The 15,431-nt window shown below is 39.6% G+C and overlaps 1 protein-coding gene and 1 long non-coding RNA gene across 2 annotated transcripts in view; one reads left to right on the top strand and one right to left on the bottom strand.

Annotated features, from left to right (window-relative positions):
* Positions 1–2,315: 2,315 nt before the first annotated feature.
* Positions 2,316–14,007, bottom strand: LOC140598387 (uncharacterized). The gene is made up of 3 exons (XR_012000790.1): positions 13,915–14,007; positions 2,968–3,188; positions 2,316–2,451 (listed from the first exon to the last, which is right to left on the bottom strand). It is a non-coding gene; the product is annotated as an uncharacterized lncRNA (long non-coding RNA).
* Positions 8,412–15,431, top strand: part of DNAI3 (dynein axonemal intermediate chain 3) — a 69,633-nt gene continuing 62,613 nt past the window's right edge. Inside the window, exon 1 of the mRNA XM_026004806.2 lies at positions 8,412–8,569. The gene's annotated coding sequence lies outside the window, so the exon portion shown is untranslated. The remainder of the gene's footprint in view (positions 8,570–15,431) is intronic.

Below are 15,431 nucleotides of genomic sequence, written 5' to 3'. Positions count from 1 at the left end.
AAACCTGAGCTTACTGCTTGTCAGAAATAGATCAGAACTTTGATTAATTTTAATTACAACCACTTCCGGCTTGTTGTAATTGCTTTTTAAGTTACTGGGGGTAGGAGTGGGGGGCACGGTTAAGTTTGTAAAGGTCACTGAATACCCATAACAGGCAATGCCTCAAAACGATATCAAGAGCTATCAGATCTTTTATAAAACCTTTTAAAAATCCTAAACCAGTTTGCATGGATAATTAATAAATAGAAATATCTTTTCTTGCAATGGGGCACAAGAATTTTATGCTGTTAATAAACCCGGATCCCAGGTGCTGTGAACATAGTAGATATTAAAAAGTGGGCAATTGGCACACTTGGTTCTCAAGTGTAATTTGGAAAGTATAATTTAATCTCTAATGCCCACATGCTTCCACATGATTTAACACTACTTCCTTATCATAACAGTAAAGTCCTTACGACAGTGGGAGTTTGAAATGCTTGATTGTTCAGGAACAATCTGAACTTTAGAGAGGTTCACAGGCATAAATGGTGGCCCTCACTTAACCATAGTTGGAGCTGAGGTAAGTAAACTGAAGAATAGAAAATGGAGTCTAATGAATGGGGGCCCAACCCTTTCATTCCATTTACTGACTGTGGGGAATTACTGAGCCTCTCCCCCTCCCTATTTCCTTCTGTGTTTATTCTGTCCCATGAAAGGAATGATAGAATTTTAATTAATAGTATACATGTAAAGCACCCAATACTGTGCCTGGCATATTTCATGTGCTTGTAAATATTGATTTTTTTTTAATTTTTGGAAGATCTAAATTAATGAAAAGATCAACCATGTTCATAGATCCTAAGAGTCAATATTGTTAATATATCAGTTCTCACCAAATTCATTTATACTTTCAACCCAATTTCAGTTAAAAGTCCAGAAAGCTCTTTTGTAGAAATTGACAAGCCGATTCTAAAATGAATATGTAAATGCAAAAAGCCAAGAATAACCAAAGCATTTTTTAAAAATAAGGACAAATTTGGAGAATTTACCTTACCTGATTTCAGGACTTATTATAAAGCTATATAAGGAAGACAGTTTGGTATTCATGAAAAGAGACTTATAAAATATATATAGACAATGGAACAGACTAAAGAATCCAGATATACATATATATGGTCAATTTATGTTTTCCCCTTTTTCTCTTTTGCTTTTTTTAAATATGAAATTAATATTTCACTTATTTGGTAATTGGTTATGTGTTTCTTTTTTCGGTATTGAGGTACTGTTGACACACAATGTTATAATAGTTTCTGGTGTATAACATAATGATTGTATTTCTTGTAAAACTTATTATTTCTTAAAATACCATACTATCCAGAGGATTAGCACAATGTATTCTATGTATATAAACATATTAATGTTTATTTTATTTGCAAGAAGTACTCACTAGCAAGACCAGGAACACACACTTATAACATGGCAACAATAACACGCAAGATTGACTAGATCTTAACTGGTGCTTTCTAATGTGCTCCTGTCATGCTCTCCAGAAATGTCGACCTTAATCTTTGACTCAGCATGCCAGCATTTCCTGTCTTCCTTTTGACTTGACATCAGTATATTCCTTTGAGCCAATAATATTATTATGTTGACTATTAAGGTTTAATTCTCCTCTCTACGTTATTTTGTCATCTTTGTCAAAAATCAATAGATGGTACATAGAGATAAAAAGTACAGCATTGGGAAAAGTCGATAATATTGTAATAACATTGAATGCTCTTAAAGATCGTATGGTCTAGAAGACAATTTTTTAATTTTAAGAAAATTTTTTAAAAAGCACAAAAAATAACCAAAATATAGCTCCCAAATACAACAAATTTTACGTCATTTGATTTATTTCCAGTCTTTTTATCACAAGAAATAAAACATTATAAAGTTAACCATCCCTTCCCAAAAGTAACCTTCTGTCATGAATTGGTATAAATCATCACAAGTTGTTCATTTGTGATATTTTCTCATATATGTGTATCCATAATGAGTAGAAATAATTTGTGCATATTTTTATTCACAAAGATGGCATTATTTTGTAGTCTTCAATGTTTAACTCACCATTTTGATTCTGAGTTATACCCAAGCAAGTTTGTTTACTTTGGCAGCTTTATGATAATTTATTGACTAAAGCAAGACACTATGCATTTTCCTACCGAGGGACATTTAAGTAATTTCTATCCTTTGCCTTTACAAAGAAATTCTGCAGTAAACATCCATGAAGCATTCCCTCATACACATATGTAGGAGTTGCTCTAGGGTAAACATCCAAGAGTAGAATTGCTAGATTATAGGCTATTTACATTTTTACTTTCCATAGGTGCTTCCAAATTACTCTCCAAAGCGGTTGTTCCAAATCATTTATTGAATATATATAGTGTATCTTCTATTTCCCAGGCAGAGATTCAGGCATTGGAGACACAGCTGTAAAAAAGACAAAAATTTCTGCCCTTGCAGAGTTTATATTTTAGTGGACAAAGCCAGTCAATGACCATAATAAGTAAATTATAGAGTATGTTAGAAGATAATCAGTGCTGGGGGGGGGGGGGAAATAAGTCAGAGGAGGCACCTGGTTGGCTCAGTCAGCTAAGTGCTAGACTTTTAGTTTTAGCTCAGGTCCTGGGATATCACAACTACCCCCTCAGCACCCCCACCCCCTCTCACCGACACACAAACACTATGGGCTCTGTGCTCAGTGCAGAGTCTGCTTGAGATTCTCTCCCTTGCCCTCTGACCCTCCCCCACCACAATTAAATAAAATCTTAAAAAAAAAATAAAAAAAGAATCAGAGAGCAGAGAATGAGGAATGTTGAGAAGATGCCATTTTAAATAGTGTGGAGATAGACCTCACTGAGAAGTTAACATTTTAGCAAAGACTGAAAAGTTATCTGCGTTAAGTATTCCAGCAGAGGGAACAGCCAATGTAAAGCAGCCCAGTACCTGGTACGTTTAGGTAACCCCAAGGAGGCCAGTGTGTCTGCAGCAGCGTGAGCCCCAGGAAGGAATGGTAGGAAATGAGGCCAGGAACGGGCTGGGTTATGCTGGACCACAACCATAGGCCATTGTAAGGACTTTGGCTTTCATGTAGAGTGAAATGGGAGCCACTGAGGGTTTTAAACAGAGGACTGGCATGATTTGTCTTCTCTTTTGAAAGTGTATCCCTAAAAAAAAGAAAACAAAAACAAGGAATATTCATTGAATCATATATAAAATATAAAACACAACCTTAATGTACAATTGTGAATTCTTAAATACATTTTTTTTAATTCTTAAATACATTAAGGTAGATTTACCAGATGAAATATTATGCAGCTATTAAAAATTAGGTTTTAGAAAAAAAATAAAAGTGTATCCCTCTGGCTGCAATGTTAAATATATCCCAAAGGGTAAAAAATAAAAGCAAAAGAGTCAAGGACGACTCCTAGATTTCTGTCTGAGTGACCGTAAAGATGGCATTGCCATCAGCTGAGGTGAAGCCCACTATAGGATGAGCAGGCTGGCGGGGAGCATCAGTAGTTCTTTGTGAACGTGTGCTTCAGACGTCTACTAAGTACTTCTCAAATTGTCAGAGGCTACGGAATTTGGTTTTGTTTCCATTTCTCTCACAGGCTGATACTTTCATAATACACAACACAAATAAATTACTAGAAAATGAAATCAAGACATTTAAAATATAAACTTCAATTTTGTTCATATGTAACATAAAGTAGTTACTCCATCAAATTGCTCTGAAGTTTTTAAGAACTTTTAATTTCTGTACTTTTGTTGCAGATGGGTAAAAACTTTTGGTGGATTAGTAACAAATATTTCCTGGCTGGCTGTGATCTCAGGGGCCACACTTTAGATAACGTATATTAGACATTCAAGTAGAAATGTCTAGTAGAATGTTGAATATTCAGATCTCCCTTTAATCACCACCAAAGGGCAGAGTCAATGTCTGTAAATTGAATGGAATTTAAGATCAATTCTGATGCAACAACTATTCATTGAGAATGTACCACATTCTCACTATGCTGGCCTTTTTATGGCAGTGCTAAGGGGGACAGATTTAGATCTGTGGGCAACCTGGATGGGCTAATAATTTGGTGTCCCTTCATACTAATAATATTTGTTAAAAATTTATTCATCATATATCTAATGGAAATATGACAAAACTGATTTCTGTTAACAAACATGCATACTTTTTCTTTACATTTGAAATAATTTATTAACACGATTTTCCAAACTAAACAGCTTATGGAGAACATATTAAATTGTTCAAAATGTAAACATTCAAACTGGCTGAACTCAGAGCTGGGAGCACTGCCTTTTGGTTAAACCTTGTGACTCATACCAAGTGACAAAAATATTCAACCTAGAGTTTTAGATCAGAAGCTGTCTACTTGGTGAAGAGGAATCAATTTTCTTCCTCTCTTGGTACGGAAAGCTGGACTAACTGAAAACCTATTTATAATTCACTGGTGTGAAGTTTCATGTCTTTGCAGAAATGGCCCTTATGGTAGCAATGTGGTTGCTCTCAACATTTATCTGGCTTGGCTCTGAGGAAAGCATTGTCATCCCAGATTTTGCAGATGTACAACTGAGATATAGAGTGTTTAATAGCTTGCCTGATGTCTCTTATCCAGAAAGTACCAAATTTAGGCTCCCAATACAATTTTCTAACTTTAGAGACAGTATTATTTGAATGATTCCACTTTTAAAAATATTTAAGTGCCCTAATAGTAATAATCATTACACACCTAGAACTGTTATTTCACTGACTCTTGATGCCCATTAATATTGTAGGACTTTCACCACCAAAGACTCTCCCACCACCATCTCTTTCTGGATGTAGAGAATGGAGTTTTTCTGGGTATAAAGAATGGAGTCTCCTCTTTGCTTACAGATAAGACCACTCTGCTACCACATGGCCCCATATTTTTCTCCTCAGCTCCTGCATTTGTCCCTCTAGGGACATCAGCTGCCCACAGGCAACTCTGATGGGGGCAGGAGTGGGAGTAGTAATCCTCTTTAGTTCCAGTTAGACTCAAGCTAGTCTGTGTAGATGTTATCAGAAATACATCTGATAACTTAACCATCTCCTCACTTAAGTGTTGTACAGATTCCAATTTCTTATTGAAGTTTCAGTTCTTTTTTTCCCCCCTAAAATTGCCACAATTGGTCCTCTCCTCTAAAAACTAAAGCTTTGTCCCCAGGTCAGTTTGTTCTGTTTTCTCATTTCTGAAGCTGAGTATCCTTCTAGGATGCTCCTCAGTTCCTCATGCAATAGGTTGTGATAGTCTTCTCCAGCACTTTTTGAACATGCTGTATCCCAGCGGTTTAGAGTTCAAACAAGGACTCTTCTTCCCTGCCGCCCTCTCTCCCTCCCAGGCATACAGACAAAGGCATAAATGAAGATGCATAATGACTCTTATTCATGGTCCTCAACTCCTAGTTTCTGAGCTCTTTTTTTAAAAAAAAATCTTAAAAGGGGTGGGAAAGCCATTCACTAAAATAATAATTAGTAAAGAGCTACCTCATATCTAATTTGTCAGATTACCCTTCTATAATTCCAATCTTAAACTTATCAAGATGTCCTTAAATAATCAGAGAAGTATACTACAAATTCTTGACTCATTATATTTTCACTCAATTAGTAAAACTGAAACTCATTTTTAAATACCTTCAAATTTTAAGCAGGTTTAATTCAGCATCCCCTGGAATAGCATAAGTGTTCACTAGCCACCAAGGAGATGTTTCATTTCTGACCACTCCCATGAAAGAACAGATGTTCAGCAAATCATTTGTAATTTAAGTTTGTAACATGAAGACATTACTAAACATTTTCCATTTAATTTCTAATTTTCTCAGTATCATGACTTATGACTCATTACTCCAATGATCATCTCCTTAGGATGTCTCTAAAGAAAAGATGACAAAAAGCCTTGATGTCTCATCCAAGTCACAAGGTTATAATCTTTACTTCCTTAAATCTGACTGATTATGACTTTTTTTTTAAGAAAAGGAAATTCTTTGGAAGAATGCAAAGACACTTTTGTTAGGTAGCTTTTTATAGATATGCTCTAAATAATAGTCAATCAATTAAAGAATTCAACATATATTATATTAAATACCCATGTCAGATACTGTGCTAAACAATAGAGATATGAAAGGAAGAGACACCAACCCCACACTGAAGTCCAGCAGGGGAGACATCCATATAAACAAGTCATTACAACACAGTGTAATACTTGCTATAATGGAAAAACAGAAAAGAGTGATTAATTCTATTGAGGGCCTGGATGGCTTTGCAGGGAAAGTGATATTTGAGTTGGCATTGAAAAATAAATGAGAGTTTACCAGGTAACAAAGATGAAGAAAGGCACTACAGATTGAGGTAGAGATAGACGTAGAGCTGTGGGATGAACAGATGCACACTTATTAAAGGGCATGGCAGATTGGGAGAGGAGTAGAGAGCTCTGCACAACCAGAGCTCAGCTTTCATCCTGGGACAAGTCCCTGGGCCTATGTAGCAGTATGCCAGGGGCTGTGGAGAACCACGGAACAAGCATGTCCAAGCTGCCTGAGGCTTCTTTTATTCAACTTCATGTCAATTTTAGTTAATAATGATTTTAGATACATCTTCCAGGTTTATTGAAATATGATTGACATACAACATTGAATAGGGATTTTATTTATTTATTTATTTATTTATTTATTTATTTATTTATTTATTTATTATTTTTAAGATTTTATTTATCAGCCAGATGCAGGACTCGATCCTGGAACTCCTCTGGCATCACACCCTGAGCCGAAGGCAGAGGCTCAACCACCCAGCCACTCAGGCATCTCTATTTTAGACATTTTAAAGGAGAATAGAGCAGCCCTGGTGGCTCAGCGATTTAGCACCGCCTTCAACCCAGGGTGTTATCCTGGAATCGTGGGATCGAGTCTCACACTGAGTCTCACACTGAGTCTCACATCGGGCTCCCGGCAGGGAGCCTGTTTCTCCCTCTGCCTATGTCTCTGCCTCTCTGTCTCTCATGAATAAATAAAGAAAATCTTTTTAAAAAATAGAGACTATTACCACTATCTAGGTGAGAAATGAGGCCTTCCTGAGATAAGGGAGAGGGAGGGAGAATGGCTAAGAAGAGATTAAGTATTTGAGAGATAATTTAGGAAAGGGAAATGACAGGACTTAGTGACCTGTTTACTGTGAGCAGTAGGAGTCAGGGATGGTAATTATTCATTCAATATCTTCATCTGGCAACTATCAAACACCATGAGCTAGTAAGACATGTATTTGGAAATGTCCAGTAGGTAGTGGAAGTTCAGGTGTTGAATGTCATTTATGAGATGTATGAGGCTGAAAATATAGAAATGGAAGTCACTGATGTGCTTTGCAAGATGGCTAAAGACAAGAGAACTGAATGTGCCACCAGCAGGCTGCAGAGCAAAAAAAAAAAAAAAAAAAAGACTCAGCACTGAGCCCAGGGAAAACTAACCTTTTAGTGTCAGGGAGTAGAAGAGGCTGGGAAAAGTTGTCGCCATGCCAGAATGGTAAGTTTTGTTTTTTTAACGATTTCTTCAGTAAAATTTATTTGCATTTTACAAGCACAAATTCCTCAGATATTTGAAAGAATAAACACCGCGATCTTTCTACAGGCCGCGTAAAGTCATCCTATTGAGGACCACATCTTAAATACGTCATCAATCTGTAAGCCTCTTCTCAACTGGACATTTTCATTTAAATCGGGTGTAAAAAAATTAATTTGGACCAATGACAGCAGTCAGTTCCGTACTTTATCAAGTTCTGCCAGCTTACAAATTAAGTAGTTTTAATTATTATTATTTTTTTTTTTTACAGGCGAGGGGGATGAGCATCACCTTCAGGGATCCCCATTGGGCTCGTAACCACAGATAAAGCAAACCATGGAGTTACTAAGGGATTTAGTCCTCCTCCCCGGAGACCTCCAGTATGAGTCAAGGTATTAAAAAAAAAAAAAAAAAAAAAAAAAGCATGTGGGCAAGAGGAAAATGTAACACATCGGAATTCGGGGAAGACCCACGACCTCCGGTCGGGTCTGATTGTCTCTCCGTCCCGCCGGCCGCCGGGACCGCCCCCAGGTCGCCGCGGGGGTGGGGGGAGCGGAGCTGCCCGAAGGGGTTGAGGCGCGGCCGTGGGGCCCGGGGGCCACCGAGCCAGCAGCACCTCCACGCGGGAACCCAAACCGCACACCTCCTGCCGAGCGGGCGAGAAACCAGGATCTCACGGCGGTTCGAGTTGCGTGACGTCAGCACGACAGCAGCCAATCACAAGTGCGGACTCGAAGAGGCGGCCGGAGAGTAGACGCCCTATTGGTAGCGGCGTCTTGTCAATCTCAGCAGAGGGGCCGCCTCTTTCCCCTTAGCAACGGAGGTTGTCCTAGCAACAGCGTGCTGGGAGCTGCCGTTTGAGCTCTTCGGAGAGGAGAGTCAGACTTCCCATCTCCAAAACCCCCAAAGGCCTTTTCTCCACGGAACTGCAAAGAGGCTTCTTTTCCCCTCGGCTTAGCAGTGTCAGGTAAGGGGAGGTCCGAATGGGAAAGGAGGCTTGGGAAACCAATATCTTACTCCCTCTTTCAAGGGAGTTTGGAACATTCGCTGGGCCCGCGAGGTACTTGATGCAGTGAAAACTCAAAAACAAAAACAAAAACAAAACAAACAAACAAACAAAAACCAAAAAACAAACAAACAAACAAACAAACAAAAGAACACAAAAACTACCAAGCTTTCCCTGATTTTAAAGAACGCCCAGCCTAGCCAGGAGACAGCACGTAAGGACAGTCTGAGGACTCGCTCACCCTGTCGAGCAGTATGGCTCATCGTCTAGCCCACTGCTGTGCAACGGTGGGAGCTCACAAAGGGGGGAGGAGGGAGGGATGAAAAGGAAAACAGCACGATCTAGGCACAGAGGATCAAAGAAGAAAGATTAGCGTGGGCCGACGACGTGAGAGGTGACTTCAGGACCCTTACAGAAGGGCTGGCGCAGATGAAGAAAGGAGATGAGTGGGAGAACGTTAACTCTCCGAAGGTAAGGGCCTTGTCTGATTCCTGGGGACCACCAGTGCCCACCTGGGGCGTGTGCTGCGTGCTGAATGAATCCACCGCAATCCTCCAGGCAGCTCTGGAATTTGAAGCCTTCTGCCTTTGCAGAAGCCTGGCATCATGACTTAGAACATGATTAGAAAGTGTCAGGGAGAACAAGAGGGCTTCAGCCTGAGTGAGACAGTTGGGGAGGCTTCGGAGAGAAGGTCACATTGGAGTTGAGCCTTGAGGAGGGAGTAGGATTTAGGTAAGCAGAGAAATGTGTGCATGAGGGATCCCTGGGTGGCTCAGCGGTTTGGCACCTGCCTTCGGTCAGGGGCATGACCGTGGAGTCCTGGGATCCAGTCCCGCATCAGGCTTCCTGCATGGAGCCTGCTTCTCTCTCTGCCTGTGTCTCTGTGTGTGTGTCTCTCTCTCTGTCTCTGTGTGTGTGTGTGTGTCTCATGAATAAATAAATAAAATCTTAAAAAAAAAAAAGAAATGTGTGCATGGTGGGGAGCAGGGCAGGTGGGGAAGAACAGGGCTCCCCAGAGAGGGACATGGGGAAGTAGGAGACTGTTTGGAGAATAACAGTAATCCCGCGAGGCTGGACTAGAGCTGGAAGGGAGGATGGGGTGAGGCTGACTGAAGGATGTTCAAGGCGCTGCTGACACATTTGGGCTCTACCCTGTTTGGCAAAGTTTCATCTGCCAACCACTAGTACAACCTCATAGTGACTTTTTAAATGCAGCGTCCCAGGCTCACCCCAGCCCTGCAGAATCACAGTAGGCCCACAAAATTTGCTTTTCAAATGAACTCCATTTCTACACCACTGGAGGAGAAGGCCACTGTGGACAATTGGGACCCGCATTATATTTTGCAGTGTATGGGGAGGTGACCTGTTCAGATCTGCTTTTGCCCTGTGGGCAACCATTCTGGTTGGAACAGAGCCAGGGAGGCAAGTTAAATGAATGTTCATAACCCATTCAGAAGATGGGCAGAGGGGAAACTGGATAGAAAAACAAAATTACCTGTTCATTTTTTACTAACCACTAATTGAAATGTGTGCATTTGGTGACAAACCACAGCAGTAGTAGCAGAGCATGGGACTTTATCAAAAGAAATTATGGCTCTTTTCATATACATTATGGATATTACAGATGTATTATTTATGCTCATCACTTCTTCAAAATCAAGGTAGTAATTAGAACCACTGCTAAGTCTTGTTATTTAATGTATTAATAAATAAGCACATGAATTATCTTATCATGATTTTTTAAAAATAGCTTGATAACTGTCCCCCTTGTAAGTTCATATTTTTACTTGATGTGTGGTCCTCACCAAGCTGCCAAAAGGGGTCATGGCACAAAATAGTCAGGAGCTACTGAAATGGGAAGATATTTTGAAGGCCTGGACCAGAGGAGGCTGTGGAGAGGAGGGCATGGAATTCAGAAGAAATTTCAAAGGCAGAAGTGATGGGAGAGCATTGACTTAAATAAGTAAATATCCAATCTTGGGAAGAGGTGGAAGTAGTTTGGAAGGGGAGAAACAAGAGTGGCCAACTAGTCAGAAACATGGTAGGAATAGTTACTCTCTGGAGGGTGCATATTATGACCTTGTCAGAAGATGGCTGAAGGGCTTGGAGAATCTTGAAGCTTAGGGTCTTTGTGGAGGTTGACCAAGAAGTAGCAGTTCTTGGAGACACATATGCCAGACTCTCAAGACATTAGTCCTGGATCTTATTCTGAATCTCTTTAAAAAAAAAAGGGGGGGGGGGAGGACACAAGCATGATGAGCTTATAAATACTTTAAGAAAAGTGGATGCTGACCACCCAGATAAGGTCGGCTAATTGAAGTACTCAGGAGAATAATTTCTAAGGAAGACCCTAGGTGAAGAGAAGGTGCCAGTGCCATGGGTCTTCTCAGAATTAAAAATCTCATGGCTGGGAGTAAGTCACACATACATACATACAGGTAAGAAACGAGAATGTGTAAACATGTGTGTGTTTGTTACAGCAGAATAGAGTGAAGAGAGGAAGCTTAATAACTTTAAATCACTGCATTATATCAATTATCATTTGTCATTTATTCCTTCACCTGAATAATAGGTACCTTCCTGAATAATAGAAGCATCATGAAAAGATACAGTCATTGCAGCACCTGGGTGGCTCAATGGTTGAGCATCTGCCTTTGGCTTGGGGCATGATCCCGGGTCCCAGGATCGAGTCCCACATCAGGCTCCCTGTATGGAGCCCGGTTCTCCCTTTGCCTATGTCTCTGCCCCTCTCTCTCATGAATAAATAAATAAAATATTAAAAAAAAAAGATACAGTCATGAACAAGCCTTAAAAGTTAGTTTAGAAGCAGGTCATAAGCAGCTCTGAATGCAGTGCTCCTCAGAATCAGTAGCGTGCCATCACAGGTTTTGAACTGTCACACGGAGAACTTACCCACTGATTGCTCCTCTTATCACTCTAATGCCTTTGCTTTTAACATGGGAGGTAGAGTATGTGTACTTTGGTACACTGGTGGCAAAAAGATATTCTGGAATGGGTGGATTCATTTACAAAGAATATAAGTGATTTTAATATCAAAGATGTTTAGATAGAATACTTACATATTTATCAGTATTATAATTCACAAATTCTGTTTTGAAATTCAATCAGCTATAGGAACTTTGAAAACCAAATGTAATACAAGCTACTGGAGTAGGCTAACCCTTCATGTTAGGGGTAGATGAAGCATCTCTTCTGTTCTTAATAAAAAGAGTTGAGAACAGGCAAAATGTGGTGAGCATTTCAGAGACATCTTAATGAAGTGATGCCTGGGGGTGCCTGGATGGCCCAATCTGACTCTTGATTTTGGCTCAGGTCATGATCTCAGGGAAATCATGGAGCCTGCTTGGGATTCTCTCTCTCCCTCTGCTCCTACCCCCCCCCCCCCATCCCCTGGTTTCTCTCTCTCTCTCAAATAAATAAATCTTTAAAAATAAAGAAAATGATGTCTGTATTGAAAAATTCTTATGACTTTTTTCTAGGAAAAAGATTTGGAAAATATAGCATATTCACTGCATGAAAAATGCAATTGATTTTATGGGAAAAAATCTTAATAAGACCATGTGCTGTATTTTTAAAGCAACATCTTTTATTTGGGATTTGCTTTTTTAAAGAAAAGATGCATAAAAAATAAACATTGCATATATGTGTCTATTGAAATTCCATAGAGTACACCATTCATTTGATCTAGATATCTTCAATTAAAAGTAGTTTATTTTATAGACACAAGATTGGTAGGGTATCTATTATTTGAAGTTACTAAAATAAACTATGAAATTTCACCTGGAACATCAATACAATGTAAAGTAGCTACTCCCAAAGTAATAATTTTTTTTATTTTTTAAAATATTTTTATTTATTTATTCATGAGAGACACAGAGACAGGCAGAGACACAGGCAGAGGGAGAAACAGGCACCATGCAGGGAGCCCGACGTGGGACTGGATCCTAGGTCTCCAGGATCACACCCTGGGCTGAAGGTGGCGCTAAACCACTGAACCCACCTAGGCTGCCCAATAATTTTCTTTTTAGCTTAGACTATATTCACCAAGGCTGACCTCAGCAAATGAGTTTTTCCATCTGTGATGCCTAGCAGCTTAGATACTGTGCTTTTAATTAAGAATAATTAGGACCTCTAAAAGCCTATAGAACAATCCGGTCTTCGTTTTTCCTTGGTCACTAGACAATATTTTAGACACAGGAGTTAATATTATGAAAATAATAAATGAGCTATTCTGGTAAGGAAGCACATGTTTTCCCCCTGAATATGGAAATTGAACCAGATTATCCACAGATCATTTAATAGCAGCCTTTGAAAAGAACTGGGCACATGTGATTATTTTGACTATTTCTTGGGGTGATTGCATTAGATTGATACCTATATATTCAAACTGAATACCAACGCAGCACCTCCTAATCCCTGGAAACTGAATATGTTAACATACAAAGCAAACAAGAAATTAAATGTTGCAGATGAAATTAAAATTGTTAATCCACTGACCATAAAATCTTGGTGGGCCCAGCATCACAAGGATCCTTAAAAAGTAGAAGTGGAAATAAGAAGAGAAGGTCAGAATATGCTCTGTGAGAAAGATCTTTCCCACTGTTGCTGGGTTGTTTGAAGATGGAGGAAGAGGGCCCACAAGCTAAGAAATACTGGTGGCCTCTTAAGTATGAAAAGACAAGGAAACAGGTTCTCCCTTAGAACTCTAGAAAGAATAGAACACAGCCTTTTTTAACATCTTGCTGACACCTTGATTTTGGCCCAGTGAGAGGCACATCAGACTTCTGAACTACAGAATTGTTAGGTAATGAATTTGTGTGAAGACACTGTATTTCTGGTAATTTGGTAGGGCAGCAATAGAAAACGAAAACAGCATGTATACAGGTGATTCCACAGACTTTAAGCAAAATGCCTTTTGTTCAGACTGGAAATGCATAAGCTAAGAATGGCAGAAGGAAAGGGGATACCCAGGAGTGATTAATTCAACATCGCTTTAGCATGGGCACTGTGCCAGTTACAGAGTTTACATACAGTTCACTTTACAGTCTAACTTTGCATGCCTTCAACTGAATTTTTGAGTTTCCCTTTCAAATCAGCTCTTCCCCTCAGATCCCCATCTCAATAAATAGCAGCCTCATGCCTTCAATTCTTTAGGTGAAACTTATTGAAGTCACCCTTGGTCCTTTTTCTCTCTCAGACCCTACATCCAAGTCATCAGCAAATCCTATTGGCTCGTGGCTTACAATATACGCAGAAATCAACCACTTTTTCTATTCCACACTCACCTCCTCCTCAGATTACTGAATGTTTCTCAGTTGGATTCCTTGCTTCAGCTCTTTCCTTGCTGCAATCTTCACTGCACAGCAGCCATAGAGACCTTAAAATGTGAGTCAGATCAAATAAAGTAACTCATCTGGAAACTATCCAACAGCTCTCCCCTCCTTCAGAATAAAAGCCCAAGTCCTTACACATGACCTAGACCCCTTGTGGTATATTATATCTTTGTTTGAAACTATTTTATCCAGAACTCTTAACCTCCCTTCCCTGTGCAAGGATCGTAGATTCCTACCCATTGTTGAGGAAGCATACATTCTTCCTCCATTATCAGGATTGGCCGTGTGACTTGCTTGAGCCAATGGAATGTAAGCAGAAAGGGCAGTACGCCAGTGCCACTGAGAAGATGGAAGAGGCATTACACAGTTCTGGTAGCTCTCTCACTTTTTATTCTGCCACAAAAGTAGGGGCTGCCAAATAGGGGCTGCTCTTTCAGCCTGAGTCCCAGAATAAGACTTGAAAGCAGCAGGCTCACTCACAGTCACAAAACAAGAACATAAGAAGAAATAGGCATTTGTCGATGTATATTACTGAGATTTGGAGGGCATTTACTACCCCAGCAGAGCTAATATAGACCCTAAGCACCTCTCTGGCCAATTTCATCTAACCTTCCCTATTCCCTCTACTCCAGCCATCATGACCTTCCTGTTTTCTTAAATATGCCAACCATATTCCTGCCCCAGAATTGTCTCTCTCCCCTCTAGAATGTAAGCTCTATTAGTGCAAGGGTTTAGCCTGTTTTGTTCACTGCTGTGTTCCTAACAGCTAGGGTATCTTCTAGTGCACTGAAATTGCTCAATAAATATTTGTGGAATGGATAGTGGTGGTGGTGGTGGTGGTGGTAGTGGTGGTATGTGTGTGTATGTGGGTAGGGTGAGTCCAGCTGGTATCCAGAGTGTATTAAGTATGGAGAGGGGTGAATTGATAAAGAATTTTCTGAAAAATGTATGAGGTTCAAGATTTGAAATTATACTGAGGCTGAGAAGAGAGTTGGAGAATTCTTGACAGCCTGAAAAGTTGGCTCAGAGCCGTTCGTTGCAAGATATTTAAAAAGTAGGAATTGCCAAGTTGTCAGAATCATAAAATTCTGATTAAATCATAAAATCATACCTTTCTAGGTAAAGACAATGATTTTAATTTCATTTGTAATGAAACACAGTAAACAGTTTCCACTGAAAGCAAAGGCAGAGTCTTGTACAAAGATTAAAAGTATTGGCATTGAGGCCAGACTGGCTGGGCTCACACCCATGACTCTACTGCTCACACTTTGTGTATCCCCTTGAGCAAGTTTCCTGGCCTCTGTTTTCACATTATAAAGTGAGCATGAGGATAACAGTATTCATAAAATGCTTATCTAAAAGGGTGGCTCAAATTAAATAAAAATACATGTGAAGTACTTATATGACTGTGCCTGGCACATAGTAAACACAAACATGAGCTATCGTTATTCTCTTTTGAAAAAAAATAC

This window comes from Vulpes vulpes, chromosome 3 (genome assembly GCF_048418805.1).
Source record: "Vulpes vulpes isolate BD-2025 chromosome 3, VulVul3, whole genome shotgun sequence".
NCBI classification, from domain to species: Eukaryota; Metazoa; Chordata; class Mammalia; order Carnivora; family Canidae; genus Vulpes; species Vulpes vulpes.
Note: the sequence above shows the minus strand (reverse complement) of the source record. Positions and strands in the feature narration are given on the sequence as shown.